The sequence below is a fragment of the Camelus bactrianus genome, chromosome 19 (genome assembly GCF_048773025.1).
Source record: "Camelus bactrianus isolate YW-2024 breed Bactrian camel chromosome 19, ASM4877302v1, whole genome shotgun sequence".
NCBI classification, from domain to species: Eukaryota; Metazoa; Chordata; class Mammalia; order Artiodactyla; family Camelidae; genus Camelus; species Camelus bactrianus.
In genome coordinates this window covers 48778206-48806201 of record NC_133557.1, presented here as the reverse complement: position 1 = coordinate 48806201, position 27996 = coordinate 48778206, and the positions used below count along the sequence as shown (strand labels likewise).

General features: G+C 46.3%; 1 pseudogene; it reads left to right on the top strand.

Moving 5' to 3' along the window:
- Positions 1–3658: 3658 nt before the first annotated feature.
- On the top strand, positions 3659–24880 carry LOC141573988 (cytoplasmic FMR1-interacting protein 1-like; annotated as a pseudogene).
- The last annotated feature ends 3116 nt before the right edge of the window (positions 24881–27996 follow it).

The following is a 27996-nucleotide window of genomic DNA, read 5'->3' as shown; positions in this document are numbered from 1 at the left end:
TTTCTGGAAGTTTGGCCAAAAGTTAGAAAAGTATCAAAGCTTAAGTAAGCTATTTCACTGCTACCAGCAAGTAAGGGTCTGTGAAATTAATAAGAGACAGACTTTTTCTTGTCTTTAGCTTTAAGGGGCTTGGACTCTTCAGCTTTTTAACCTGAGATTGACAATCCAGTTAGCTGTCTCATTTTAAGAAGGCCCATTTCAAGCCATCCCCTACATTAACAGTACCTTCCCTGTGTATGTGCAGGGCCTCTCTGAGTAGCAGGGTTTGAGGGAAGTGGGCATGACAAGCACCTCTCAGTTTTCTGATCTCCTTTTTATAACTTGCTGAAGGTCTTCCAGGGTGTTTATTTTCTGATATCTGTTAAGTTATCCTGCAGACTTGCAGGCTGGAGCAGTCAGTGTAAGGGACATTTCTATGATGTCTGCTGTGTATCTCATACTGTGTTCAAAGTGTCACTTTTCAACGTTTATGAGAGAGTGGTGATGTTTTACATTTGAAGAAGCAGGCTTGAAGAAATAATTTTTCTATCATCATGCCCCTGCTAAGTGGTGAACTAGACATTCAGAACCAAACCAGACATTTGATCTCAAAGGCTGAGTGTTTTATTCATTGCCTCTCATACCTCTCTGAAAGCAGTTTTCATGTTTTAGCCTAAAGGTGGCCTCTGTACTGAACCACCTTAGAGATGTGCTTTGTTGATATGCAGTGTCTTTGAATTTCAACTAGTGATCAGCATTGGAAAATTGGAAAATTTCTCGATGAGGCTTATGGATTTCTGGATTTTTAGGGATGACTTGAAAATCCAGTCATTGGCTGCCTGTGTTCCCACCGTTTGGAGCAGAGAGGTGGGGCAGTAGCTGCCCTTTGTAGATCGGGCTCATGCAGTCAGCGCTGTCCCCCTTGTCCTCACTGGTGATGTGCTTGGCCTGCGGCACTGATGTTCTGTTACCTGCCTCACTGCTTGTAGTTGTGTTAGTCATGTCTCTGCCCAAGCTTCACCTTGCATGTGTGATTCCAACCTTTAAAAAAAGTTTTTGGACTGTCACCACTTATCCAACTTCTAATATATTGTTTGTAATTCTCAATTTTTTCAGAAGTCCTAAAAATTTGTTAATAAAACTGTAGCATACATAATGCTTTTTACCCAGCATTAGGTTATTAGATATTTTTAAAATCTTTTTTTATAGTAGTAACAATTTAAAAGTTCTAAAGAATGATGATTATAATTTTTCCACATATCTTCATCTCAGTGAGCAAATAAAAAACCACTTCTTTTTTTACTGGGATGAGACTCACAAAAAAATAATTGATTGAAGATTATATAAATATTTTTTCTTTTAAGAATGGGTTATAAAGATATCACCACACACTAGTCAAATGACCATCATTAAAAAGTCCATGAATGATAAACACTGGGGAAGGTGTGGAGAAAAGGGAACCCACTTACACTGCTGGTGGGAATGCAGTTTGGTGCAGCCACTATAGAAAAACAGTATGGAGATTCCTCAAAAATACTAAAAATAGACTTACCATGTGATCCAGCAGTCTCACTCCTGGGCATGTATCCAGAGGGAACTCTAATTGAAAAAGATAAATGCACCCCACTGTTCATAGCAGCACTATTTACAATAGCCAAGACATGGAAACAACCTAAATGTCCATCAACAGATGACTGGATATAGAGGTTGTGATATATTTATACAATGGAATACTACTCATCCATTAAAAATGATAAAATAGTGCCATTTGCAGCAACATGGGTGGCCCTGGAGAATGTCATTCTAGTGAAGTAAGCCAGAAAGAGAAAGAAAAATACCCTATATCACTCATATATGGAATTAAAAAACAAAACAAAACAAAACACAAATGAACTAAATGTAAACCAGAAACAGGCTCACAGACATAGAATACAGACTTGTGGTTGCCAGTGGAGAGGGAGGTGGGAAGGGATAAACTGTGAGTTTGAGATTTGCAGATACTGACTGGTACATGTAAAATAGATAAACAAGTTTATACTGTATAGCACAGGGAACTATATTCAATATCTTGTAGTAGCTTATGGTAAAAAAAGAATGTGAAAATGAATATATGTGTATGTTCATGTATGACTGAGGAATTGTGCTATGCACCAGAAATTGACACAACATTGTAAACTGACTATACCTCAATAGAAAGAAAGAAAGAGAAAGAAAGAAAGAAAGACAGACAGACAAAAAGGGTTGAGAGAAAATCATGTAGAAGATGGTCAGTGAAGATCTAACACACATATCATAGACGTCCCTGAGGACAAAAACCAAAGCAACAAAATGGAACAAATATTAAAAATGGTATCTCAAGAAAACTTTGATGAAATGAAAAATGGAGTGTACATATATATATAAAGCCTATATCACATGTCTGGAAAAACTGACCCAAGGTGGCCAACACCAAGGAATATTGTAGTGAAAGTATTGGACTTTAAAGGAGAAGGAAAGCCCCCTGCATGTCTGAGCAGTGTGATCAAGGACAGAAAATCTGATCGCCAGTGGGAGGAAGTGCAAACTAAGGATTCTGTGCCATTTCAATCTTCCGAGAGTAAAGGCTGCAGGCAAGAACTCCAGGAAGACTGTTCCTGAGAAGCAGGTTCTGGGGTGGGGGTGTCCCCTTGGGGCACCCTCTGAGCAGAGAGCATCTCTGTGGGGTGGGGGTGAGTGAGCCCTCCAGCTCTTCCTCAGGATCCAGTGGTTGTCTGGGATCAGAGGCCCCCAGGGTCCCTTCCTGCAGCCTGGCTTGTTCTGGGTCACAGTATCTTCATTGTCCTTGGTCTTACATGATTCAGATTAAAAACATTGGTTGAGGCTTTGACCGAGACCCATGCCGCCCAGTACAAGTAGAATATGGCCATGGAGATTGTTTTAAACATCACATTAGAAAAGGAAAAAGAAATAGGGGACATTAATTTTAACAATCTGTTTTATTTAACCCACTATGCCCCCAAATGAACAGTTCAACAGACAATCATTATAAAAGCACACTGACGTGGGTAGCTTACGTTCTTTGTTTTCACGTTCAGTTTCTGAAATCTTGTGTGTGTCTCATGCACGGTGCACCTCAGTTCAGACCAGCCATGTTCCCGTTGCTGTATGTGGCCGGTGGCTGCTGTGGTGGCTAATGCAGACCTGGACAGGTTTGTGGACAGTCAGTGTGACAGCCTGGGAGGCTGGCTCTGAAAGTGCTGGCCTCTCTTTGGAATACCTTCAGGTGCCTTAGGGACGCTGACTCAGGCCAACACCTTAGGACACAGCCTGCCAGCGGGTGGCTGTGGACACATCCCAGTGCTCTCTGCCCTGTGAGGGGGTTGGAGGCCAGCAGTGGACAGTGGGGAGGTGACCACAGTGTTGTGAAAGGACAGTGGCCCTGGGGGGCAACCATGAAAAAGAGGGCATTGCAGGAGCAGTGGAGAGGACGTGCTGAATTGGGGTGTGGGAAGCAAGCGCATGTCCCCTGCCAGGCGCCTGTGTGCACTTGGCCTAGACCTCGGGCCCCACAGTGCAGCCCTTCACCACCCACACCCTGGTCTGTCCACCCTACCCCCCCCACTGCCCGTGTAGGGGATGGAAGCTGCTGTGCCAGGCCCAGCTCTGTCCTCACACCCCATCTCTGGTCCAATAGGAGCTGGATGGCCTTCTGGAAATCAACTGCATGACCCACAGGCTGCTGAGCAGGTACCTGACTGGACAGCTTCGACGCCATGTTCTGGGAGGCCAGCCACAACGTGTTGGCGCCCTGTGGGAGAGCCACCCTCCACATCTTCTGGGAGCTCAGCTCTGGCTTCCCGCCCGACTGCTGCTACAGCAGCTCCGCCAGCCCATGAGCTTGCCGCCTCAGGGATGGTGCTGGGCGCCCCCGCCAATGGGCATCTAGCAGGATGGTCTCAGGGCCTCCACCCTGCCCCCCATCCCCCATCATTTCCCACATCCAGGGTGCTCAGGCCCTCCTGGTCTCCCATGTTTTCAGGTGCAGCCTTGGGCCAGCCCTTGGGAGTGTGGTGTGGTCATGGCTTGTGCAGACCACGTGGCGGGACCAGGGCTCTTGTCCGGAGCAACCCCCGTGGCTCAGGGTGAACCCCGTGCTGCATGTGGATGGCAGCTGCCAGATGGGCACCACCAGCACACTTTGAAGTCTGCAGATATTGGAACATGCTGGGCGCCTCTCTTTTCATTGGTTCTACTCTGAGATGTTGGGGAACATGAGGATCAGCGGTCAGCCAGCCTCCCACCCACCTACCATTTCACTCCTATATTGAGCAGCACAAAGCGACCCACTGGGTGGGTGGCATGGCTGCTGGCCACAGGGTTGTGCAGTCCCGCCTTGTGATGCGGCCCACATCCTGGGGTGGCCCTGGGGTGGCCCCTGCACTCTGGGCATCCACCTGCCTGAGGCTTGTCCTCTCTGTGCCCTGTTCTGTGTCAGCACATGCAGGAGTGTGCATGTATGTAAGAGTGTGTGAGTGAGTAATAGTGAGAGAAGTGGGGAATATGAGTGATGGTGGGTGTGTAAGAGACAGTGTGTGCGTGTATGTGAGCTTCTGTGTGAGTGTCATCACCACTGCTTAAAAATAAGTGTCTTTGGCTTTTACTTTGCTTCATTACTGCGTCTGAACATCCCACCACGTGTTGGCTTAATCACGGCTGACTTCTCGGCCTAGATTTTTGTGCCTTGATCCAGAGGGGCTGAGCTTTGACCCTGAGGGCAGAAGGGAGGCTCTCCTGCAGTCTGATCATACCTGTTGGTGTCCTTGTCTGTCTGGGACCCAGCGTCACCTTCCTTATGGGGAGGCAGGCCTGTTCCTGGTGTGTGGAGCTGTGCATCAGAGCCATTGGCCCAGCCCCAGGCAGCAGAGGGGACATGTGGCTGTGACCACAGGGGCCACAGGTGGAGGAGCCTTCTTGGGTCAGGGGTCCCCATGCCTGGCTGGGCATAAGCCACCAGAACCAAACTTGAGAGACCACTCATCCCTGTCAGCTCCCTTCTGAGTGCCCACTTTCTTGAAACTTTTGTTTTTAAAGTTGTTATAGAGTTAGAATTAACTGAAAAAATATTTTTATTATACAAGTAATACGCCATAATTGTAGAAAAGCTAGAAATCTTATATATATATACATGTATATATATATATTTCTATACATGGAAATAATTAAATTCTTAATGATTTCCATTGTAAAAATATCTTCTAGAGTTTTTGCCATATAGTCAAAGAAGATGTACATTTTTTATTTTGCAGAAATAGTTGTTATTAGGCATACTGTTAAATACACATTTTTTCCCACATGATCTCAAAGGAGAGCACGCCATGTTAGCAAGGGTATATACGTGATGTTGTGCTTCTGAATATCTGTTTAAGTCATGGGCAGTGTTTGCAAGATGTTTGTTGCTTAGGTTGGTCCATTTGGAACCTTTGGAATGAATTTCTATTATGTCCCTTAAATCATTTTTGCCCAGTGCTTAACTGGCATCTCCAAAGGTGAAACATAACAGAACTCAGTGTTGGCAAGTCCAGAAAATACATTATAGTGAGGGCAGGGGGTGGGGAGCAGAATCAGGCAACATGGGAGCTGATTTTTGGGTATTACTTTCAGTTGCATTTTTGATTGTCTAGTGTTTTGTCTCCCTTTTAAGGGATTCCCAGAGATCTTGCAAAAGGAACAGTTGAAATGTTCCCTGGGCCCCCTTTGTGCCCACTGCACAGCATGCACATATTGCCCACTTGTCCTGGTCATCTTGGTGACAATAATTAAGATGGGCTGAGTCTTCAGAAACACCAGGAGCTGTGGAAGGACTGCGGGGTGGTGGTGGGGCAGGTGAAAATGACATGAGGAGGAACGTTCAGCACGTGCTGTAAACTCTTCTGTTGAATCACTGTGTTTCCTGAAAGATGCTTCAGGCATCTGGATGAAAGCTGGGTGAGGAGTGTGGAGTTAGGGAAAGAGATTCTGAGGCTCTGCCCTCTGAGCTGGGCCCACGTGGGTGCCCTCACCCCAACTGTGGCTGATGCTAGGGAACAGCCTCACTGTCCAGGGCTGACTGTCCTACTGGTGGCAGGAGCCCCAGTGTCAGAGCCGAGGTGGTCAGAACTCAGGTCAGGACCTCTACCCTCAGTTCCCTGAGCCTGCCCAGCATGAGATCTACATCATGTTGGTGAGCAGAAAGCTGCCTTCACCTGGTGTTGTGCTGGGAGCCTGCGGGCGGGTCTGCAGAGCCTGCCCAAAGCCCAGGCACCTGGAGGCCAGGTGATTACTCGGGAACCCAGTGTCATGTGTGTCAGAGCTACAACCTTGGCATGTGTGCTGGCTGGGACCAGTGTGATATGACCTCGGCCTCCTCGGGCCCAGAAACCTGGGGTGCAGTTCAGGTAGGCACACACCAGAGCAGCTCTGGGGGCCTCTCCCTTCCATCAGTGCCAGCAAGAGCCATTCTGTATTTTTAGGTCTTCTGTTGGAACCCTTAACGTTTCATTACCTGGAAAAGGCATTTTGTGTGTCCAGAGTGAGAACCACAGTGTGCGCCTAGTGTTTTAATTCCTGCCTCAGGGTTTCCTGAGAGCTGCTTGCAGGAGACCAGAACTCCCTGTTGCTTGGTGTATCTGCTTATTTTGCTGCTTATTCCTGATGCATGAGTTATGCCTAGTGGCTCTGGGAGGATGCTTAGGTGGCCTGAGACTTCAGTTTAACCTGTACAGCATCTCACTGTGACAACACTGTAGCCTTGGCAGTAAGCCAGCAGTTGGGCTCAGAGTCACCCTCTGGCTGGAACAGCACCGAAGGAGGGTGTGTCCTGAGTGGGGTGTGGTGCACCACGAGGCTGTCCCACCACTGGCCGTGCTCAGGATGGTGGCTGCCAAGTTTCTCTGCTGGCATTGTACCATTTTTCTGTTTGAAGTTGATAAGTAATTTATAAGGAGGTAATTTGAGACGTTAAATAACTTGCTCCTTGTTAACACTTGACCCACAGGTTTCAGCACCTGTTGGTGATTCTCACACAAAGCAGTTCTCACTGCAGTGGCTGAACTGTGGTGATGTGGGGGCGTTTTCATTCCATCTACAGGTAGTAGTTGGCATTCTGCTGTGTGCGCTTGTTAGTGTTTATTCGTTTGTTCATTTATTATGAGTGAGGACTCAGGGATCCTAACACGGGATTATAATCTGTTACTGGCAGGACTTGATTCTGTGGCTCAAGTCAGCCATGTTTTGGCTGGTGGGATCCCCTCCTGCCTTGTCTCTGTGTCTTCTGGGTTGTCCCCAGGGTTCTGAAGCCCTGTCCTACTTTCTGCACCGCAGGAGCTTCCAGGTTCATCTTGGAATTCTCCTACCTTATCCCTGAAATCTGCAATTCACCAGGACTCCTTTTAATGGAGAATATTTTAAAATTAAGCCAAGCCTGGGTGTTAGGTGTGTCCTCGCCTCTGGCCCCTCTGGGACTCTGGGAAAGGACTTCTCTTGACTTCCCACTTGTGGTGTGGCCAGCGGTCCCTGGCCTGCAACCACATCACTCCAGCCTGTCTCTGTCTCTGTCGGTACATGGTGATTTCCTTCTGTGTCTCTGTCCTCTTCCTGTGAGGACATGAGCCCTGTTGTATTGGATTAAGGGCCCACTCTGCTCCAGAATGACTTCATCTTGACTAATTACATCTGTAACAACCCTGTGTCTGAATGAGCACATTCTGAGAGGCTGGTGATTAGGACTATGAGTTCTGTTTTGGGGTACACAGCTAAACCCCTAATGTTTACGTGCGTCTCCTTCCATCCTGCTGTCTGTCTGTTGAAGCCATGAATTCAAACTGTGGTCATCAGTTTCCATTCAGCACTGCAGGCTTCAGTTCCATTTCTGTAACTTCCTTCTACACTGAGGGTTCTTGTTTCATCATTCTTAGTGTATTCCCTCATTTGCTCAGTTCTAGACTGTGCAGAAAGTAGCTTCAGAATTACTGACCCTACCCACTGCAAAACACAAACCTAGTAACTGGAATTCAGTATTTGTTTCCATTTTTTTGGTCTTTCGATTTAGAAATTTATATGGTCAAAATATGGTGTTTAACAGTTGTTTGGGGGGAAGGGTATAGGTCAGTGGTAGAACGTGTGCTTAGCATGCCCAAGGTCCTGGGTTCAATCCCAGGACCTCCATAAAATAAACAAACAAGCAAACAAACCTAATTACCCCCCAAAAATGTTGTTTAGGATATTGGAGTAAGTTTGGATTTACTCTTTTGCCTTAAGAAAGTGAGACTCTGGACACAATTTATGAAACAACTGTTTTCACCGGATGTTCCCCTGAGGGAAAGGAAACAAGGGGTGTGAACTCTGTGACTCCCTGGCTTTCTGCCTGGAGGCACTTTGGACATCTTGTTCAGTGGAGGAGACAGATTGGAAATTGAGGAAGCCAAAACAGCTGGAATTTGCAAGGCAGAGTATGGGAAAGGAGAGAGGTGCACAGAGAAACAGCTCCTGAGACCAACCTAGGTGCCCTTTTTAGTCTTTTCTTGAATTTTAATCTCTGTACACAAGACTAGGAGAGGAGGAGCTGCTGTAGATGGACTAGTTCACAGAGCTCACTGGGCCTTGCCCGCAAGAACAGAGAAACCTCACTGAGCACCCGGGCACTCAAGAGAGTTGCCAGAAGGGCCTGTCTTAGTACCAGCCCTAGAGGAGTGTCTGCTGCACACCCTGACAGGTCATGAAAGGATCCAGCTGACTTGCAAGCAGTTTAGCCATCTGCCCACAAACACTCAACACTCTTTAAAGGATGAGGACAAAATCCAGCCACTCAACAACATGCTGCTTCTGTGCAAATGTGCTAAGTGCTGCGGGCCGCTGTCCTCCCCTCAGATGCACATGTTCATTTCGTGCGCTGGTGTTGTTTTGACAGTTACATCCTTGGTTAATTTCTAAAAGTGCAATATGTGTTAGTCAAGGTCTTAGAATTTAGTAATGAGCAAATCTGTATTTTTGTAATCAATGTATAGTTGTTTTACAATGTGCTAGTTTTCAGGTGTACAGCATAGTGACTCAGTCACATATATGTGTATTTATCTGTTCTTTTTCAGATTCTTTCCTACTATAGGTTATTCTAAGATATGAATATAATTCCCTGTATTATACAGTAGTGCTTTTTTGTTATCTATTTTACATACAGTAGTTAGTATCTGCTAATCCCAAACTCCCAATTTGGCCCTCTCCCCACTTCCCCTTGGGTAACACAGTTTGTTTTCTATGTCAGTGTGAGTCTATTTCTGTTTTGTATATAAGTTCATTTGTATCTTTTTTTTAGATTCCACATATAAGTGATATGTGACATTTGTCTTTCTTGACTTCACTTAGAATGATGATCTCTAGGTCCATCCATGTTACTGCAAATGGCATTATTTTATTCTTTTTTATGGCTGAGTAGTATTCCATTGTAGAAATATATCTCATCTTCTTTATCTATTCATCTATCAATGGACATTTAGGTTGTTTCCATGTCTTGGCTATTGTATATAGTGCTGCTATGAACTCTGGGGTGCATGTGTCTTTTCAAGTTTGAGTTTTCTCCAGATATATGCCCAGGAGTGGGATTGATGGATCATGTAGTAACTTTATTTTTAATTTTTTAAGGAATCTCCACACTATTTTCCAGTGGTTGTACCAAACTACATTCCCACCAACAGTGTAGGAGGGTTCCTTTCATATTTTTTTAATCATGCTCCTTTGCAAAAGTTTTACATGTTTAAGCAAACACTTCCAATTTGAAAGTGTTAGCAGATATTGACATTTCTGCTTTAAAATCCAAGCATCTGATTTTCAGTGGCTCCTAATCCATTACAAAGCCACAGTCTCTTGGCCCAGCAAGTGAGGTTATAGACTCACCTTCTGCTAGCACATAACCAGTGACCTGAGTGACCAGTTCACTGCCCAAGTCTGCCTTCCTGCTCCTGTCCCCACATCACTGCTATGTCCAGAGGATTAGCCAGGCCCGAGTTCCTGGTCATTCCCAGTTGTCAAAGGACTGAATTAGGCTTGAGATGTTCTGGTGCCAAGTTTGGAGACTGTTTATGTGCTAGACGGCCCTGGTGTTCTCTCTCTGTTCCTCAACTTTGGATACACTTCTCATACGTTAGAGTATTTGTGTCTCAGAATTTTCCTATATGATAATTACATCAGTTAATTGGGAGGAAGCCTTAATTGATGAGTGATAGGAAAGTTTTGAATTTTAAAGAACTACCATTAAACTTTTGGTTTCCTTCTTTCCTTCCTTCCTCCCTTCCTTCCTTCCTTCCTTCCTTCCTTCCTTCCTTCCTTTCTTTCATCTCTCTTGTCTAGATTTGTTTAAACAATATTACCATTCTCTCAAGAATTTCAAAGAGATAAACAGCCAAATGCACAACTCCAGTATTTGCATGGATCAAGGGTAGGTTCTTTTGTGTTTATATTTTGAAGTTTAGTTTGAATCAGTTTAGTTGCAGTAATTTAAACTTATCACACCACATACAAAATGTTACAGTTCCTTTCTGTTCTTCCCTTTCTGACAAGTAATGTTGAGCTGGGGCAGCCTTCTGGCCATGGGGTGGGTGGACCCAGCCTCACTGCTGGCACTAATGGAAGTGAGATGATTGGCAGATTTAAAAACTTCAGAACATCAAGCCAAGAAAGTGTGTGAAAGAGGCTTGGGGGCACATCTGTGACAGAGGGGTAGGGGGCCCAGCCAAGTGTGACACCTTGAAGGGAGGAGATGAGGTGGGAGAGGGCAGGTGGGGAACAGCTGACACCCAGAGACCACAGGCAAGTGGGCGCAGGACACTCGCTGGCTCCTGAGATGAGGCACATGTCCAGGCTGACGGTGGCCGGGTATGCATTAGCATTGTGAATATTTAAAACCCTCTTACAGTTTTATGAGGGATACTCTGTAGTAAAATAAAGAGCCAGATGCAATGAGCAGAACTTTCCCCAAAATGTAGCAGAAAAATAAAAATAGACCTCCAGCCTCACCAGTGATTGAAGAGAAACATATGACAGCAGTGAGTAATTTTGCCTCTCAGATCAGAAAAGGCTGGGGGAGTGAAACTGCCTTAAGGATGGCCGCAGGAGTGCATGTGAGACCGTGTGACTTGGGGCAGCCATCTGCCAGCACTCACCAGTATTTAAATGTTCTCTCTCACTGGTGGGAAGCTGGACCCCTGAGGAAATAAATCACTCAAGTACAAAGTAATATCTGTTACTGGCATAATGTACAACATCCTCAGAAAAAACATGGTGGCAAACTCACTGGCCACCAAGAGCATTAGAACAAGGTACTGTCCAGGGGATGCAGTGCCATCACTGAAAAGGACCACGCAAACCCTGCAAGCAGGTCGTGGGGCACAATGAAGTCAGCCTCCAAACAGAATGGTCCTGAGAGGAGGATGCCCTCAGGGAAGGATGTTCTGATTGGTTTCCCCAGGTCTGCAAGCCTCTGGCCGGCATCCTTCAGGTCTCTGGAGGATGCAGTCCTGGGGAAAGGGCCTGCGGGGTGGTTCTGAGAGGCCCCCCAGAGCTGCTGCCCACCACGGCGTGAAGGTCCCCTCAGCAGCATTTCCTCCAGGAGTGCTCGCACATAGAGACAGCAGTGTTTCCACTTCTGTGAGACAAAGCCATGAGCCCACCAGTCCCGAGGCACTGGGGGTCCACCTTCACACCCTCCGTGTCCACAGGGGGCACTGCAGGACACCTGCAAAGAAGGTGTCCACCTGGGGGGAAGGAAAAAATAGATCGCTCATCTTAAAGCAACCAGAGGTGACTGAACTTGGCCTTAAGGATTTCAGCCTGTTTGAGAAATTACGTTTGTGTCATTTGTATTCTCACAACCAAAACAAGGACTGTTTGTTAGAGTGTTTGGACTCATAAGAAAGTCTTAACATGTTTGCATGAGCAACACTGATGTTGACTGTTCCTCTTACATGACACTTTTTTTGAGGATCAAAAAGAGGCAGAATGCCACAGCCTGGTGCCGTGGAGCTGAGCCGTGTTCCTCGTGAGAAGGCGCCGTCCCCGCTGAGCGAGGTGGGCAGTGCAGGTGGGGCACTCGCCCCTGCGAGGTTGTGGGACACACGGGAACCTGATCCTTTCTTTTGTTAGGAGTGGTGAACTTGGGCTAGTGTCTCATGGGGTTAAAACTGACTTAGCTGGGTGCCCCTTACGTGAAGTCTGGTTACTTCTTGGTAGTGGCACTGCTCTGAGTGGGCGCTCTTGAGCAGGTCACTGATTCTCTTTCCTGTAAGTGTCTGCACTTCCCAGTTGAAGACGCACAGTGGCGGGGCGTTAGAGAACCCAGGGCAGGTGGCTAATGAGTCTGGAGCCCATGTCCTCTGGTTTCTGGGTGAGACATCGGGCGTGCCAGCACTGTTTCTTGAATTGAGCTGGGAGGTTTCCCTCTGAGTCTGAGTGTTTTAGAGCAGATGTTTTAGAATTTCTCCCTCTCCAGAAGCAGTGCCTTCTCCCCTCCCTCTCAGTAGTGACATCGCTCTGGTTGTGTTGCCCTTGGGCTGTGCCATCCTTGGGGTGACTGAGGTCACCAGGAAGCCAGACACTGGTCAAGGGGAGCGGGGATTAGATGTCATTGAGCCCCAGGTCCCAAGCAAGTCAAGGTGGCTTTGGGAGTGAATTTTCTCACTTGTAACATGAGGCAATTTGATTTCACTAATGATTTGTTTTTCAAGCATTACAACTTATTATCAAGAAAAACCTGACCCAGAATCCCAGCATTGAAAGCACCTTTGTGCTTTGAGGAGGGACATTGGAGGAGGTTGTGTCTGAGCCCATGATCAGGACATGGTCTTACGAGTCTAATAGGGTTGTAGGCATGGGTGTGGGACAGGTGTTTGACAGTGTTTCCACCATGGTCAGTCTGGCATTTGATCATTGGTTTAGATTCAGACTTTGTGTTGTGGGAGTCCTAGGACCACCTGCACATTTGGTAATTCTCTAGACGGACTCATAGCTGAGTGTATTATGACAAATGGACACAGAACAGACTCAGTGAGGCAGAAAGATGCAGAGGTGGTGACGGAAGTGGGCGCAGGTGTTCCGTGGTCCCTCTTGTGGGTCACATGGGACCTGGGATGCAGACTGTTCCTGCCCAGGAAAGAGTAGCCCACAGAACACCTGGGACCAAAGCTTTCACTAGGGGACAGAGGCACAGCCACCTGTGTGACCAGCCCCCATCACTGAAACCCCAGAACCCCCAGAAGGAAAGGAGGAGCTCCTCAACAATCACTGTTTCTGTGAACAACATAGACAAGCTTGTATGTCATGGCAATGTCCCAGGTGTAGAAAACAGCTGTCAGTCGGTAACAAAGGCAACAGTCCATGGGCTGAGTTCCCAGGAGTTGTAGGCTGGCATGTTTGGGGCTGAGCAACCAGGCCTGCTGTGCTGAATTTTTATAATCCTTGCTGTCCTGATGGGACTCTCTGTGTATGTAGAGGAAATATTTAAGGCAGTTATAAAAGGAGAAGGGGGAAACATCAGGGACCTAAATGGAGGTCAGAGTTCTACGCTGCACTTAAAGTGGTACCATGCTGATAGCAGCAGACTGTGGTGACTTACGTGATGTGTGATGTAAGAGCTGGAGCACCCCGACAGACCTGTGCCAGAGATGCTGTCAGAAATGCCACAGGCAAGTCACAGTGGAGTCTCAGACATGTTAAAGTGACCTGCAAGAAGACTGAAACAGAACCTACTTAAATATTGGTAATCACGTTGTGTGTAAATGTATTAAATGTCAGTGGTCTGAAGACAGTTACAAGATAGAGATGGGCAGACTGGATTAAAAACATGACTATATAAGAAGCTCACTTCAAGTTAATGATACACATAGTTTGGAAATAAAAGGGTGGAAAAGATGTATCATGCAGACACTAATCAAAAGAAAGCAGGAGTAGGGGAGAGGGTGCAGCTCAGTGGTAGAGTGTGTGCTTAGCATGCATGAGGCCCTGGGTTCAATCCTTAGTACCTCCATTAAATAAAGAAGCAAACAAGTAAATAAATCTAATTACCTCCCCACTAATAAAGAAAGAAAGAAAGAAAGGATGGAAGGAAGGAAGGAAGCAGGAGTAACTGTATAAATGTAAGATAAAGTAGGTTTTAGAGCACAGAATATTACCAGGGATGGGGGAATACAACACAATGATAAAAAAGGTCAAGCAAGAAAATACAGCAATCCTAAATGTTGATGCACCAAACAACAGAGTTTCAAAACACTTGAAGCAAAAATTGACGTAAGTGGAAGGAGAAATGAACAACTGCACAATTGTAACTGGAGAAGTCAGCCTTCCTCTCACTTAGTAATTGAAAGAGTGAGTGCACAGAAAGTCAGCCAAACACCTTCAACCAACAGGATACTATTGATGTGTATAGAGCGCTTCACCCCACAACAGCAGCACACAGATTCTTTTTAAGTGCCCATGAGCATTCTCCAAGATAAACCATATCCTAAAACAGACCTCAACAAAATTTTAAAAATTGAAATATTACAGAGTGTGTTATCTGACCACAGTGAACTCAAACTAGAAATCAGTAACAAAAAGATGACAAGAAAATCTCCAAACACTTGCAGATGAACACATTTCTAAATAAACCTTGGGTAAGAGGAAGACTCAAGGGAAATTTTTTAAAAAGACATTGAACTAAATGAAATGCAAATATATCAAAATGTGCAGGGTGCAGCTAAAGAAGTGTGTGAGGGAAATGCATAGCACTGAATGCTTGCATTAGGAGTCTCCATGCTGAGTGTGTGCCCATGTCCTTAGACAAGCTTGGAGGTCCCCTTTTAAAGGAAGCCACCCTGATTACCTTTCCTACCATCCCACACTGCATCCCTGAGAATGCAGCTCCCCCTACCCCATCAGAGTCTGTCCTGCATGTCTCCCCCAGGAGACTGGGAGCAGTTCCATGGGGGCAGCAAGGAGGCTGTAAAGTAATTTCATTTATTCTTGCAGGATCTCAAAATGTTTTTGCAGGATCAGCAGTTTAATAAATGTTGAAAACCAAATGGTTTTATTTTCCTTCTGTTTTAGCAAGTTTGTTTTCGTGTTTTCAGTTTGAAATCATAGATACCAGTAAGAGGGGTCTAACAGGTTCTCCAGATCCCTCCACCCAGGGGCCCTGAATACTCATGCACTTTGCCAAGCAGTTCCTCCTCTTCACATGCACGTAGGGGCTACATTGAATTCCCCGAGACTTCATCAAGCACTGACTTTCTCTGTCCCCAGCCTTTGAACCTGGCCTACTCAGGTATTTATGGCAGCTGCCACAGCTTCGTGGGGGCCCCACTCTTCCAGATCGTCTGCCAGCTGCGGGCTTCCAGGGCATCGCGGTGGTCAGGGAGGAGCTGCTGCAGGTGGTCTGGAGCCTGGTGTGCACCCCTCAGGTGTGCGGCCTTCCTGGGGGTGGGATTCTACACCCATTTCCTGGGGTGAGTGTAGTGGGGCTTTCCTTTGCAGCCAGTGATTATCAGTCCTGGGTCATCACAGGGCATTTTATGAACAGACACCTTTTCCCAAGTCCCTGTCACACCTCAGCCTGTGGGGCAGTGGGGGCTGGTGGCTGACACGGCCCTTCTCCCTCAGCTGCAAGGCACAATCCTGCAGTATGAGGAGAAGCTGATGGAGGTGATATCTGAAGTCTGCCGGCTGCCTCGGCACAAGTATGGCTCTCCCAGTGAGCACGGCACCTCCTTGGGTGCACGGGGGGCAGGGGCAGTGTCAGCCCAGCCGCAGGGAGGGAGACCGAGTGGGCAGTCACTGACAAGTTTCCGATCTGCTTTCCCCGCTGGGAGGAGGTGGGGGCCAACCAGAGCCTGATGGCCTGCAGCCTTTCAGCCAGGAGCAGGCTGCAGGAGGGTGTGTGGGGGGTGTGGGGGTTGTGGGGCGGGGGTGACAGGGCTCTGAACCCTGTGCACCTCCAGCTCTTCTGCAACACCCGGATCTTGAACATCACTGACCAGGGAGGGGCGGGGAGCTTGACTGCCAGGTCCAGCTGCCCGCTGGGCTTGACTGGCCCAGGCCTGGGGGCAGCTCCACGCAGGGTGCAGCCCATCTGTCACACTGATTGGCTGGCTGTAGGGCCCTGGGGCAGGGGTGCTCTGCAGGGTGCCAGACCTGCACAGCCTGAATAGCACTGGTTTGGGGCTCCCCACACAAACAGTCTTCATGATCTCAGAAAGCATTGTCCTTGATAAAACTGGACTACAGGAGCCCTTGTCTCATACAAAACTGCCTTTTGTCTTGTATCCATTAATACTTTCCTGAGAGCTGGATGACTGCCTTGCTAAGCCCACATGTGGACCACCCATGGGAGACTGCTCTGATGGGCAGTTGGCTGGTGAGGCTGAGCCCCCAGGGCTGTTGCTGGTGTCTCGGGAGATGGCAAGGTGACCCATTCGGCCACTGGGGAGGGAAAGGACCATTGGTGAGCCTGGCTCAGGAGCCTGAGTCCATTGTCAGAAACAGATGGTAACACTGGGGTCATAAAGGTGGTGCTTAGATCCTGGCCAGAGGAGGGCATTTTTAATGTTGGAGATGAAGCCATTTAGCCAAATCCAGAGCTGGTCTAGGGCAGAGCTGTGGACTTCAGGGCCGCTCCCTACATGTCCTCATCCCACTGTGTGGCCGGGCCCGTGGCACCTTGTGCACCTCGTGTAGATGACACTGTGTTGCTGGGGACACCCTGCTCTTTAGTGCCTGTTGGGGGGCTACACGTGTGGAGGAATATCCCCCCAGGAGGGTCTGAGCTCACGCTGGGTGATGTGGAGATCTGGGGATGGATGAGGTGGGCGGTGGACCACGAGAAGAAAGGATGGCCTCTTGGGTGGGCAGGGCCATGGTCCTTGTGGACCAGCATTCAGGGCCGACCTGTTGGGGTGAGGGGTTTGAAACCTTTTAAGTCTCTGACTTTGTCCCTCTTGGGGTTGTTTCAGCTCTTCCACATCTTCTGTGTGACTACCCATTCCGGAGTCAGCTTGGGGAGTTCTGACTGGGTCAGCACTGAGTGTAGGACTGAGCCAGAGGACACTGACTCTCTGTCCAGGCTTCATGCCTTGTGTCTTTTCCTGCCATATCACAACATCCAGGGCCTCCAGGACAGCAGTGGAGACGCATGGTCTTGCTCAGGAGCCCTGGGGGAAGCTGTGCGGGTTTCACCACCGAGTAGGAGTTTAGCTGCAGGGCTTTCCTGGATGTCCTTTATCAGATTAAGTGCACTTCCCTCTGTGCCTGTGAAGTGAGTTTTATCAATTACCTTTCCTACCTCTGCTGGACACGATGCCTCCTTGGAAGATACAGGCAAACCTGGGAGACATGGTGGGTTTGGTTCCAGACCTCCGCAAAGAAGCGAACCCTATGACTTGTTTGGTTTCCCAGGGCATGTAAAGTTATGTTTACACTAGACTGTAGTCTGTTAAGTGCATAATAGCATTATGTCTTAAAGAACGTACACACCGTAATTAAAAAACACTTCATTGCTGAAACATGCCAACCAACATCTGAGCCTTCAGCAAGTTGTGACCTTTTGGCATAGTAACATCCAAGACCACTGATCACAGGTCACCCTAACAAATATAATAATGAACTTTAAAATGGGGGCAGGGTACAGCTCAGTGGTAGAGCGTGTGCTTAGCAAGCACGAGGTCCTGGGTTCAATCCCCAGCACCTCCACCTAAAAACAAACTAAATAAATAATTACCTCTCCATTTGGCTAAATAAATAAATAAATTTTAATTAAAAAAATAGAAAAGAGTTTAAAAATTAAGGGAGGAGGGTATAGCTCAAGTGGTAAAGTGCGTGCTTAGCATACATGAGGTCCTGGGTTCAATCCCCAGTACTGCCATTAAAAATAAATAAATAGATAAACAAATAAGTAGATAAATAAGTAAATCCAAGCCCTCAAAGCAAAAACAAAAATAATATAAGGGGAAAAAAACAAAAAAATTTTTAAGTTTAAACTATTGTAAGGATGACCACGATGTGACGCAGAGGCGGGAAGTGAGCAGATGCTGTTGGAAAAATGACACCTGTAGACTTGCTCGATGCAGGGTCACCACAAACTTCAATGTGCAAAACACACAGTGTCTGCCAAGCGCAGTAACAAGAGCTCTGCACAGGGCTGACAGAGACAGAGGCTCTGGAGCTGAGGCCCAGGGCCCAGGTTGTGCTGGGGTCAGGAGATGGGTGGCCATGCCCATGGGGGCATGGTGGCCATGTCAGAGAATGCTCCCAGCCAGGTACCCCAGGCAGCACCCTGGGGCATCTCCTACCCCTCCAGCCTCCCCCAACCCCAGACTCACCCTCTACCACCACAGGCATCCTGGAGATCTTCCAGCCCCAGATGAAGGATGTCGTTGAGTACGCGGAGCTGAAGACAGCATGCTTCCAGAACCTGCGGGAGGTGAGTGACACTGTCCTCTTCTGCCTGCCCAGCCAGCTGAGCCTGGTGGGTGCCCAGCCCTGCCCGGATCCTGCCGGGCCCCACCCCGGGGGTGATGGGACAGGAAGGATTTAGAGGCTTGATTTATTGGGATCATTAATCAGGGAAGGGGAGCAAGTGTTTTCTTCTTGACTATTATACTTTAATTTGAATTTGTTTCCTACAATCGAAAAACAGAAAAACATTCAAATTAAAAGTAAACTTTTTTTTCTATTTGGAAATATGATTTTTAAGCTTTAACAAATCATGGCATCATTTCTTTTGGTTCCTATGCTATTTTTATCTCTACATATGATGTTATATTTCTCTCTGTATATATTTCTAAATACTACTACTGAATTTTTTCTATTTGTTCTATTCAAAACCCATTTTATTAAATAAAGTTGGAAATTTTGAAAAATCATTAAAAAAAGAAAAACAGATATGAAATGGAGCTCATCGTTAAAGAATGGTTTACTCTGTGAGCATCGTCAGAATGTTTTATTATATAGTATTTGCTGCATCTAAATGAACGTATGTGACATACACGTAAGGTGTAGAGCGCCATTGCCCGGGAGCGCTGTCTGTGATGGAGAGTTCAGAGCTGAGGCTGTTGAGCCCTCGAAGTGTGGCTCCATGTGACAGGAGAACTGATTTTTAAATTTTATTGAATTTTAATTATTTTACATTTAAATCGCTGCACATGCCCCATCCCTGCTGTGTGGAGAGACTGATAAAGCAGACACTAGGAGCCCCCATCACTAAGAAATCACATGTGGGACACCTGCTTTCTCCACCGATTGCCTCTGGTGTCATTTAGCCTGTCCCTCTGTCCCCTGTAGGTCATGTCCACTGACAGCTCTGAACTGAGGGCCTAGTGAGTGTGACACGGGCTCTCATGGGCTTCACTCTGCATTTCCCTCAGGACTGAGGAGCAGGGCATCTTCCCTGCTGCTAAATGCTCCCTTCTTGTCATGTGTCCATTTTACTATAATTTGTGTATCTTCTGTGTTACATTTGATGCACACACCTCTCCCATTTGTGGCTTGAGTTTTCACTCAAGGTATTTGATAAACTGATACTCTTTGAATATAGTCACTTTTTTTCATGGTTAACACATTTTGTATGGCTTAAAAGAAGTCCTTTGTTACTTAGGAGCCATGGAGATATTCTTGTGTATTTCCATCTACACGTTGCAGGTTTTGCTTTCTACATTTCAGTTCTAATCCTTCTGGGGTTGGTTTTGGTGTCTGATATGAGACGTGGAGGAAGATTTTTGTCTCTCCCTGGGGGGTGACCAGCTGTCCCTCCTCCAGCGGCTGAAGGATGATGCCTCTCCTTGCTGGTCCCTAGGGTCACTCTGTCCCCCTGCAGCTCCCAGTGGATATGCTGCTCTGTCTCCTGGCTTTATTCCATGTCCCACTGGTCTGTGCATCTGCCCCTGGCTTCCAACTCATAGTCTTATGCATTGTAGCTCTAACTTCAGTCCTGACGCCTGACAGGACGTGTTCCTGACCTTATGTCTTCAACCACCTTCTGCCTCTTCGTGGATCCTGTTTCTGCTTTGGAAGGATTAAAATCAGCTTGCCAAGTGGGTTAAAAAAGCATATTGGGATTTCAGTGGGAATTGTGTTGCCTTTCTAGATCCATATAGGGAGGTCTTTGCTCTGTTGCTTCTTTGGTGTTTATTTGCGGGGAGGTAATTAGGTTTATTTATATATTTTTTGAGGCAGTACTGGGGACTGAACCCAGGACCCTGTGCATGCTAAGCACACGCTTTACCACTTGAGGTGTCCCTTCTCCTCCTGCTCTGTTGCTTCTTAAAGCAGTCTCTTGTCTCCAGGGCCCTGGCAGCTTGGCAGGGGCAGGGTTGTGTTGTGCAATGACCAAGACAAGGGAGCCCTGTACACTGTGCTGGACATGACAGTCAGACTGCCAGGCCTGTAGGGGCTGGCTGTGCCACAGGACTGGCCACCTCACATGTGTGTCTGCAAAGATCAAAGTGTGCTGGGTACAACCTCTGGTCAGGATCCACATCTTCCAGGTTTCCTTCTGCTGCTCTGCTGCCAGGAGACCCTTTCCAGAGAGAGGGGACCCCCAGGCCCTCATTGTCCTGCCCCCTGTGACTCGCATGGCCACCTTAACCTGCAGGACAGGTGGCGGGGAGGTGGTGTGTGGCTCCCTGAGAAGCAGCTGTCCAGGGCAGCCTTGCCCCAGGAACAGCTGAGGGAGAGCTGAATCTTCACCCTAAATACATGTGAATGTTTTATAACCAAATACGTTAGGGAATATTCCTTTAGATAGTAATCACTTATCATGAAATTGAAATGTTAAATATAGAAAAGTTCCCCTCACGTGTGGCTTTTGTGAACACACACATAAAGCACAGCCTCATCCATGTGTGTCCAGGCCTGAAGGAGCCCCTTAGTCACTGGCTCCAGGGCAGGGTGGGTGCCACCCTGTGGGATTGATCGGGTTAGTGGCAGGGGCTTCTTAGTGTCTGGGGTCTCTTCTGGTCCTGCTGCCCTTTTAGGAAATAAGATTAACTGTCAAAAGCTTTTCCTTTACAAAATAGAAAATGTCAAGGATGCCTTGTATGAACAAAAAATAATTATGGAACCAAACTCCTAAATTAGGCGTTTGGGACTAACGGATGCACATGGCTATATCTAAAATACATAACCAACAAGGGCCTACCATACAGCACAGGGGACTGTATTCAGTCTCTTGTGATAACCAATAATGGAAAAGAATCTGAAAAAGAATAGAGATAAATATGTATAACTGAGTCCCTTTGCAATACACATGAAACTAATGCAACTTGTAAATCACTACACTTTAATTTTTAAAAAATTCTAGTTTTCAGATGATTGATTTTCTTGAACAACTGTTTTCTTGCTGACTTTTCATTGTTCTGTCTAAAATAACTGAAGATGGGTTGGGTTCACTGGTGATTAACCTACAAATGGGTAACCTTGATGATAAAATAATCTTAGTACCTCTCATTACAGTATAAGGTAATGTAATACAGCACAATGATATAATACAATAAAATAATAATATTCTGTTCCACAGGAGAAAAATATATGGAACCACAGGAGTTTGAAGCTGGAGGGGCAGAACTCATCAATTATCAGCTGAAAGGAGTTGTCAGGGCAACACTTGGACATTTGTTGGCTTCTGAAAGGAGTGTGATCCTGTGTTAGATACTTTGGAAAAGAAGGGGGAGGGTATAGCACAGTGGTACAGGGAGTGCTTAGCATGCAATGAGGTCCTGGGTTCAGTCCACAGCACTTCCAGTAAAATAAATAAACCTAATTACTTCCAATAAATAAATAAATAAATAAATAAATAAATAAATAAATAAATAAATAAATAAATAAATAAAGTAATGAAAAATACTTAAAAAAAAAAAAAGAAAACCTTGGAAAAGAAAAATCTGGGACCGATGAGATCCTTACCTGCCCAGACCCTTAAATTCTCATTGTCTATCCCTGGACACAAGCATAGACTTTCTGAGGTGTCTGGGACTCTCAAAGGCCCCCCAGCCCTGGGAGACAGGCCCCCACAGTGGTTGGACCTTCCAGCTCTCAGGAGGTGGATGAGGGCTTGTCCCATCTGCCCACTGACACACATCCTTGGTGTCTCCTTCCTTATGACACCTGGGCCTGGGTCTCAAGTCTACACCATGTAATGACTCCCCTGAGTGAGGAACTGGGCATCTAGAAAAGATGTTATGAATAGCTGTCAGTTGATCTTAAAGCTTTGACTTATGAGTGGATGGCTGCTTCCGAAACATAGATAAAAAGATGGCCTGCAGCCAAGCTGAGTGCAGTCTCCTCAGCTCCAGTCTGGAATTCTGCACTGTTGCTTTGGTCCTTATAGAAATAGGGGTAATGTCTTCCAGTTGGTCCACCGGGTGGACTTTGGAAAGTGGAAGATGCCTGGCTGCTCGCACTCCATCTCATCACATCCAGACTCCAGACACTGACCTCTCCTTGGTGGTTATTTTCATGTCTCCAAGGAAAGTGGTGGTAAATTACGTTTGGCATCCATATGGGCTCCCACTAATATAGATGGAGATGTTAAGGATGGATGTGGCCTTCAAATTGCCACAAATTAGACAAATGGGTTAGCCATCCCCCAGCTTCCGGGGAAACTGTGCCTGTGGTGAGGCTCCAGGGTGGTGGTGGCCCTGGCTGGCACCGGGAATTTGTTCAGTAACCAAAAATGTCGATCTTGCTCTGAATCTTTGCATTAGATAGATGCTTCTTATAGCTTTCTGGAGAAGGGTTGTTTCATTTTGTTTTCCAAATTCTGCCATCTAAGCCCAACCTGAAATTTTTGGTAATGTAGTTTATTCTTTTTAACTTGTATGTGTGTATACTTGTTAAACTTTGTTTTACAATAGTTTTACACTGCTTTGTTTTGTTTTGTTTTAATTGATGTATAGTCAGTTACAGTGTGTCACTGTCTGGTGTATAGCATAGTGTCCCAGTTATGCATTACATACATATATTCATTTTTATATTATTTTTTATTAAAGGTTATTAGAAGATACTGAGTATAATTACCTGTGCTGTACAGAAATTTGTTTTATCTATTTTTATATATGGTTAATGTTTGCAAATCTCAAACTTCTGAATTTATCTTGTCTCAGCCCCTATTTCCCCACCACCAGTAATAGAAGATTATTTACTAAGTCTGTGAGTCTGTTTCTGTTTTGTAGATGAGTTCATTAGTGTCCTCTTTTTTCTTTTTTTAGATTCCACATATGAATGATATATGGTGTTTTTCTTTCTCTTTCTGGCTTATTTCACTTAAAATGATGCTATCCAAATCCACCCACATTGCTGCATTCTTGTTTGTTTCTAATGCTGACTTTTATAGCCACTCACTATCTTTCTATAGTTTGGTTTGGGGGCAAAAATTTGAGCTCATTGGCTGTGGCGGCAGGAAGCAGCATAGATGGCTGGATGGGCCGTCTGGTGGGGCACTGCTGGTAGGCAGGTGCTTTACCACCGGTAGAGACCCTGTCTGTGTGGCACTGTCCCCGTGATGCCACACACTGGCCAGTCCACTTTCTTGCACTCAGTCACCTTCCAAATGCCCTCCTGCCCTATTGGTGCAGGCTGGCCAATCACCCGTCTCCACTTTGCATTTTTTCCTTGACAGTAAGTATGTCCTGGAGATCATAGCACATGAGTGGTGACATTCCTGTACCTTTTTGTAGATACATAGGCTCCCACAGACACCACCCTCATTCCTGTTTGCAAGCTGTGCCTCACCATCTGATGCTCTCCTTCCTTGAGTATGTCCCCCCAACACACACACACTCCTAGTGCGGGAGGCCTGGGAGCAGCTCGTGTGTGTGCTGGCTCAGAGGGCACCTGTCACATGTATTGTGGGCACAGGATTCAGGCACAGGTGACCAGGAGCTTGAGGGGTCAGCCTCCTTCTGGGGGGTTCTGGTGGAGCCAGGGATGGCTGGCTGACCGCTGCATTAGGTGTCTGTTAGGTGACAACAGGACCCTCACCTGTTGGGGACAGAAAGCCTTCTCTCCCTCCTCTTGGTCTTAGCTTTGCTGTCACCTTGGGGGAGCTCCTCAAGGGAAACTCTTTACAGTCATATGTTTGGACTCTCTGATTTCTGTTTAATAACTGCTTTATTATGGTTTCAGGTTAGGTGGACAGTTGAGCCCTGAGGTGAAGGCACCACAGTCAGGAGAGCCCTCCCCTGATTGCAGGCCCCACACTCGGGAAGGGTGTCCTGTGCTTGACCATCTGTGGATGCACGGTGGGGCTTTGGGAGTTCTGTCACCCCTGTGATGCTGGAAGTAAATTTTTCTCCACATTGGGTTCTCCTGGAAAGTGGATGGGCCTTGCATGGTGTAGGGTGTTATCACCTCTCTAAAGGAGCTGGTGACCCAACAGCACATTCAGGGCCACTGCTCAGAACTTTGTCCAGGGCTCTGGGGACACTGGTGCCATCCCTCCTGCCCTGTTTGCACAGGAACTGCCTTCTTTCTACCTGTGCAGGGACGGCTGTCAGTCCATCAATGCTGGAAAGCAAAGGCCACGTTCGAGGCTGTGTTTGCGCATGTCCACATTGAAGTTAGTCAAAAGTAAGTAAACTGAAAATGCAGTTCCTCAGCCAAGGACTTGATCACCACATGTGGCTGGCAGCTACCTCGGTGGACTGCAGAGAACATTTCCACCAGCCCCAAGACTCCATTTATTTTACACTAAATGACAAAGATGTGCCTTGTTTTCAGCACTGATTTCTTTGTCCATCTTTGTTGTGAGATAAACTACCTAATGTGAACTTCTCTGTTCTGGTTTTTAGAATTATGTGACCTGATGCACACAGCCCCTTTCCAGAACATCTTGCCAAGAGTCCACATGAAAGGAGAGCCAGTGTCTTCTGACTAGGGTGGGGACGTACATCTGTGTGGCTAGAGGACTGAAGGCCAGTTTTGTTTTGATTTCAGTGCCTGTTCATTGGGGTAATGAGTAATTTAATACAGTTAAGTGAGTATTGAATAACTGAAGTAGTTAGGGCTGAAATGATGTCTTGGATGTGTGCCAGAAAAGCCTGGGTAGGGAGAGATGGTATTGCTCAGTGGTAGAGCATGTGCCTAGCCTACACAAGGTCGTGGCTTCAATCTCCAGTATCTCCATTAAAATAAATAAGCCTAATTACCACCCCCCCCAGGAAAAACCCACACAAAATTGCATAGAAGCAGGGATGTTGAGTATTTGTCCAACGAGAGTGGCAGGAGCTCGTGATCCTTGCAGCAGATGGGCACTGAGGGTTCACTGTCCTATGCTCTGCTTTTGATTACTTTGGATTTTTCAATACATTGCTGGTTGGATTTGCATTTCTCTAATTATTAGTGAACTTGAGCATCTTTTCATTTGCAGTTTAAAAAACAGTGACAATAACAAATACTGGTGATGTAATAGAAAAGAGCAAATCTGAGTCCACCTTAGATCTGTTCCTTAAGCTTTAACCCTGTGCCCAGTCTCCCAGGCTTAGCCTTGCCGGCTCTGCACCTTTTGTAAAACAATGTTGCCTGTAGCCTGAAATAGACAGCAGAGCCTGTTCTCGGGGTACTGACCTTTAAGGTTGTCAGCACTTCTGCACTCCTATAAAGATAACAAGCTGCAGACTAGAAAGTAACATTTGTTTTGATGGAGGATTTGGAGGAGCACCATGACCTGGTGCATGTGGACAGCTGCAGGAACAAAGTATTCCTACACCAAGAAGTTTACAACAACTAACATACCCCCAACCCTGTCTTTTTTTTTTTTTTTTTTTTTTTTTTTTGGTATAAAATGATCCTGTATTCTGACTAGGGGAGGATAGTTGTCCAAGGCATTAGTCCACCGTCCTCTCAGTCTGCTGGCTTTCCAAATAAAGTTGCCATTCTTTGCACCAACACCTTATCTTTTGATTTATTGGCCTGTCATGTCGTGAGCAGAGTTTGGACTCAGTAACAGTTTCACATGTACAGCAAAGCAATTCAGTTATGCATATAAATACATATATATTTCTTCTCTTTAGATTTTTTTCCATTATATGTCATTACAAGAAATTGAGCATCATTCCTTGTGCTCTATAATAGGACCTTGTTGTTTATCTATTTTGTATAGAGTTATGTGTATCTGTTAATCCCAAACTCCCAATTTATCCCTCCCCTATGCTTTGTCCTTTGGGAACCATAGTTTGTTTTCTGTTTGCAGGAAGCATTTTTAGAAGCAGATCCAGTGAGCTACAGGGAATGCACATTTAACACTCTGGTAGATATTGCCAAATGGTTCTTCAAAAAAGACCACACAACTTCACACACCCACCAACAGCATATGGGAGTGCCTTGTTAACACTGTACATCATCAACCTTTTCCATTTTTGACAATCTGAGAGGACAGGTTCTCACTGTTGCTTTAATTTGCCTTTCTTTTGTTAGGATTGAGGTTGGGTATCTCTCTGCCTCCCCATCCCAGAACACATACACATCCTTGTTCATTGGTAAATACACATACAGAAAAAACAAATTTCTACTGTATAGCACAGGGAACTATATTCAATATCTGGTAGTAACCTATAATGAAAAAGAATATGAAAAGGAGTATACATATGTACATGAATGGCTGAAACATTAGGCTGTGCACCAGAAATTGACACATTGTAACTGACTATACTTCAATTAAAATTTTTTTTAATTAAAAAAAGAAAATATACATACAGAAACGTGCACAAAGCTTTATTTTAAATGTGTGGCAACCATCAGGTCAAGAAACATAATATGGAATGTGACCAGCACCCCAAAGTACACCTTGCCACCAAGCTCCTCTCTGATCATAAGCCCCTCCCTCCCACAGAGGTAACCACTATCTTGTGGTCATGCCCAAACAATACAGTCTATTTTGGCATACATTTGAATTTTCTATGGATGAAATCATATTACACACGTTCTTTGGGGATGGACTTTTTTGCCCCATGTTATGTTTCTGAGATTCATACACTGTTGCATGGTGATTTGGTATCATTTCACATGATTAACAATCATTTCAAATTCTCTCTCTCTATACTGGGAGCAGGGGGGGTCTCCTCTCTCCCTTCAGTGTTTCACTGGTGTTGTAAAATCTCCCCACATTTCTAGGCAGAAAGGTTAAGAAGGTGGGAAGGGGGATGCGAATTGGGAAGAAGCTGAGGCTCAGAGATGCCACACAGCCAGTAGGCGCCATCCCAGATTCACACCCGTGACTGTCTGACACCAGAGTCCAGGCTCACTGCCCCATCCCAAAGAGATGAAGCAGCTTCATACAGACCAAGGGCATCCAGGGTGACCCGGGCTCCATACAGGGCACACCCTGGACAGCAAGGACTGTAGGGATGCAGAAGAGAGAGTTCAGGGAAGGCTTCCTGGAGGGGGCAGCAGTTGACCTTTGCTCTGACCCTTCTTCTTCCCCAAGGCCTCTGCCCCTAGCCCAGGGTGAGGGGCTCCAGATGCTCTCACCTCTGGGCAGTATCTTCTTGGAAATGACTTCTGTTTGCCTGGCCCCAGATGGGTCCTCAAACAGGTTAGAAGTTGGAGGCCATGGGCCTGTGCTGGGCTCCAGGGAACCCTGTCGTGACTTACCCTCTGCCCTCCCCTTGCAGACACAGCCCTGGACTGCGACCTGAACTGTGAAGTCAGGCAGGACAGGGGCTTTGTGGACAAGGCAGGGGATCTCTGGCTAGGCCCAGAAAGGGGGATGGAGTTTGGATCTGCTCTAGGCTGGGCTAAAAGGGATGAGGCCACCCAGGTGTCCCCCTGCCTCCCAGCTGATGCCAAGGTCAGGGGGTTGCCAAAGAGGAACCAGGAGTGGCTGGGGGTCTTCCATTGGGAGAAAAATCATCATCAAGAATTTTCAAGCACACAGGTGCCCAAACGTTCCTTTGAAGGGAAAAGTCCTTCTGGATTTTCAGTCTAGACTGGGGGTCGGCAAACATTTTCTGCAAGAGCAAGCTAGTAAGTATTTGAGGCTTTGAGAGCCATGCT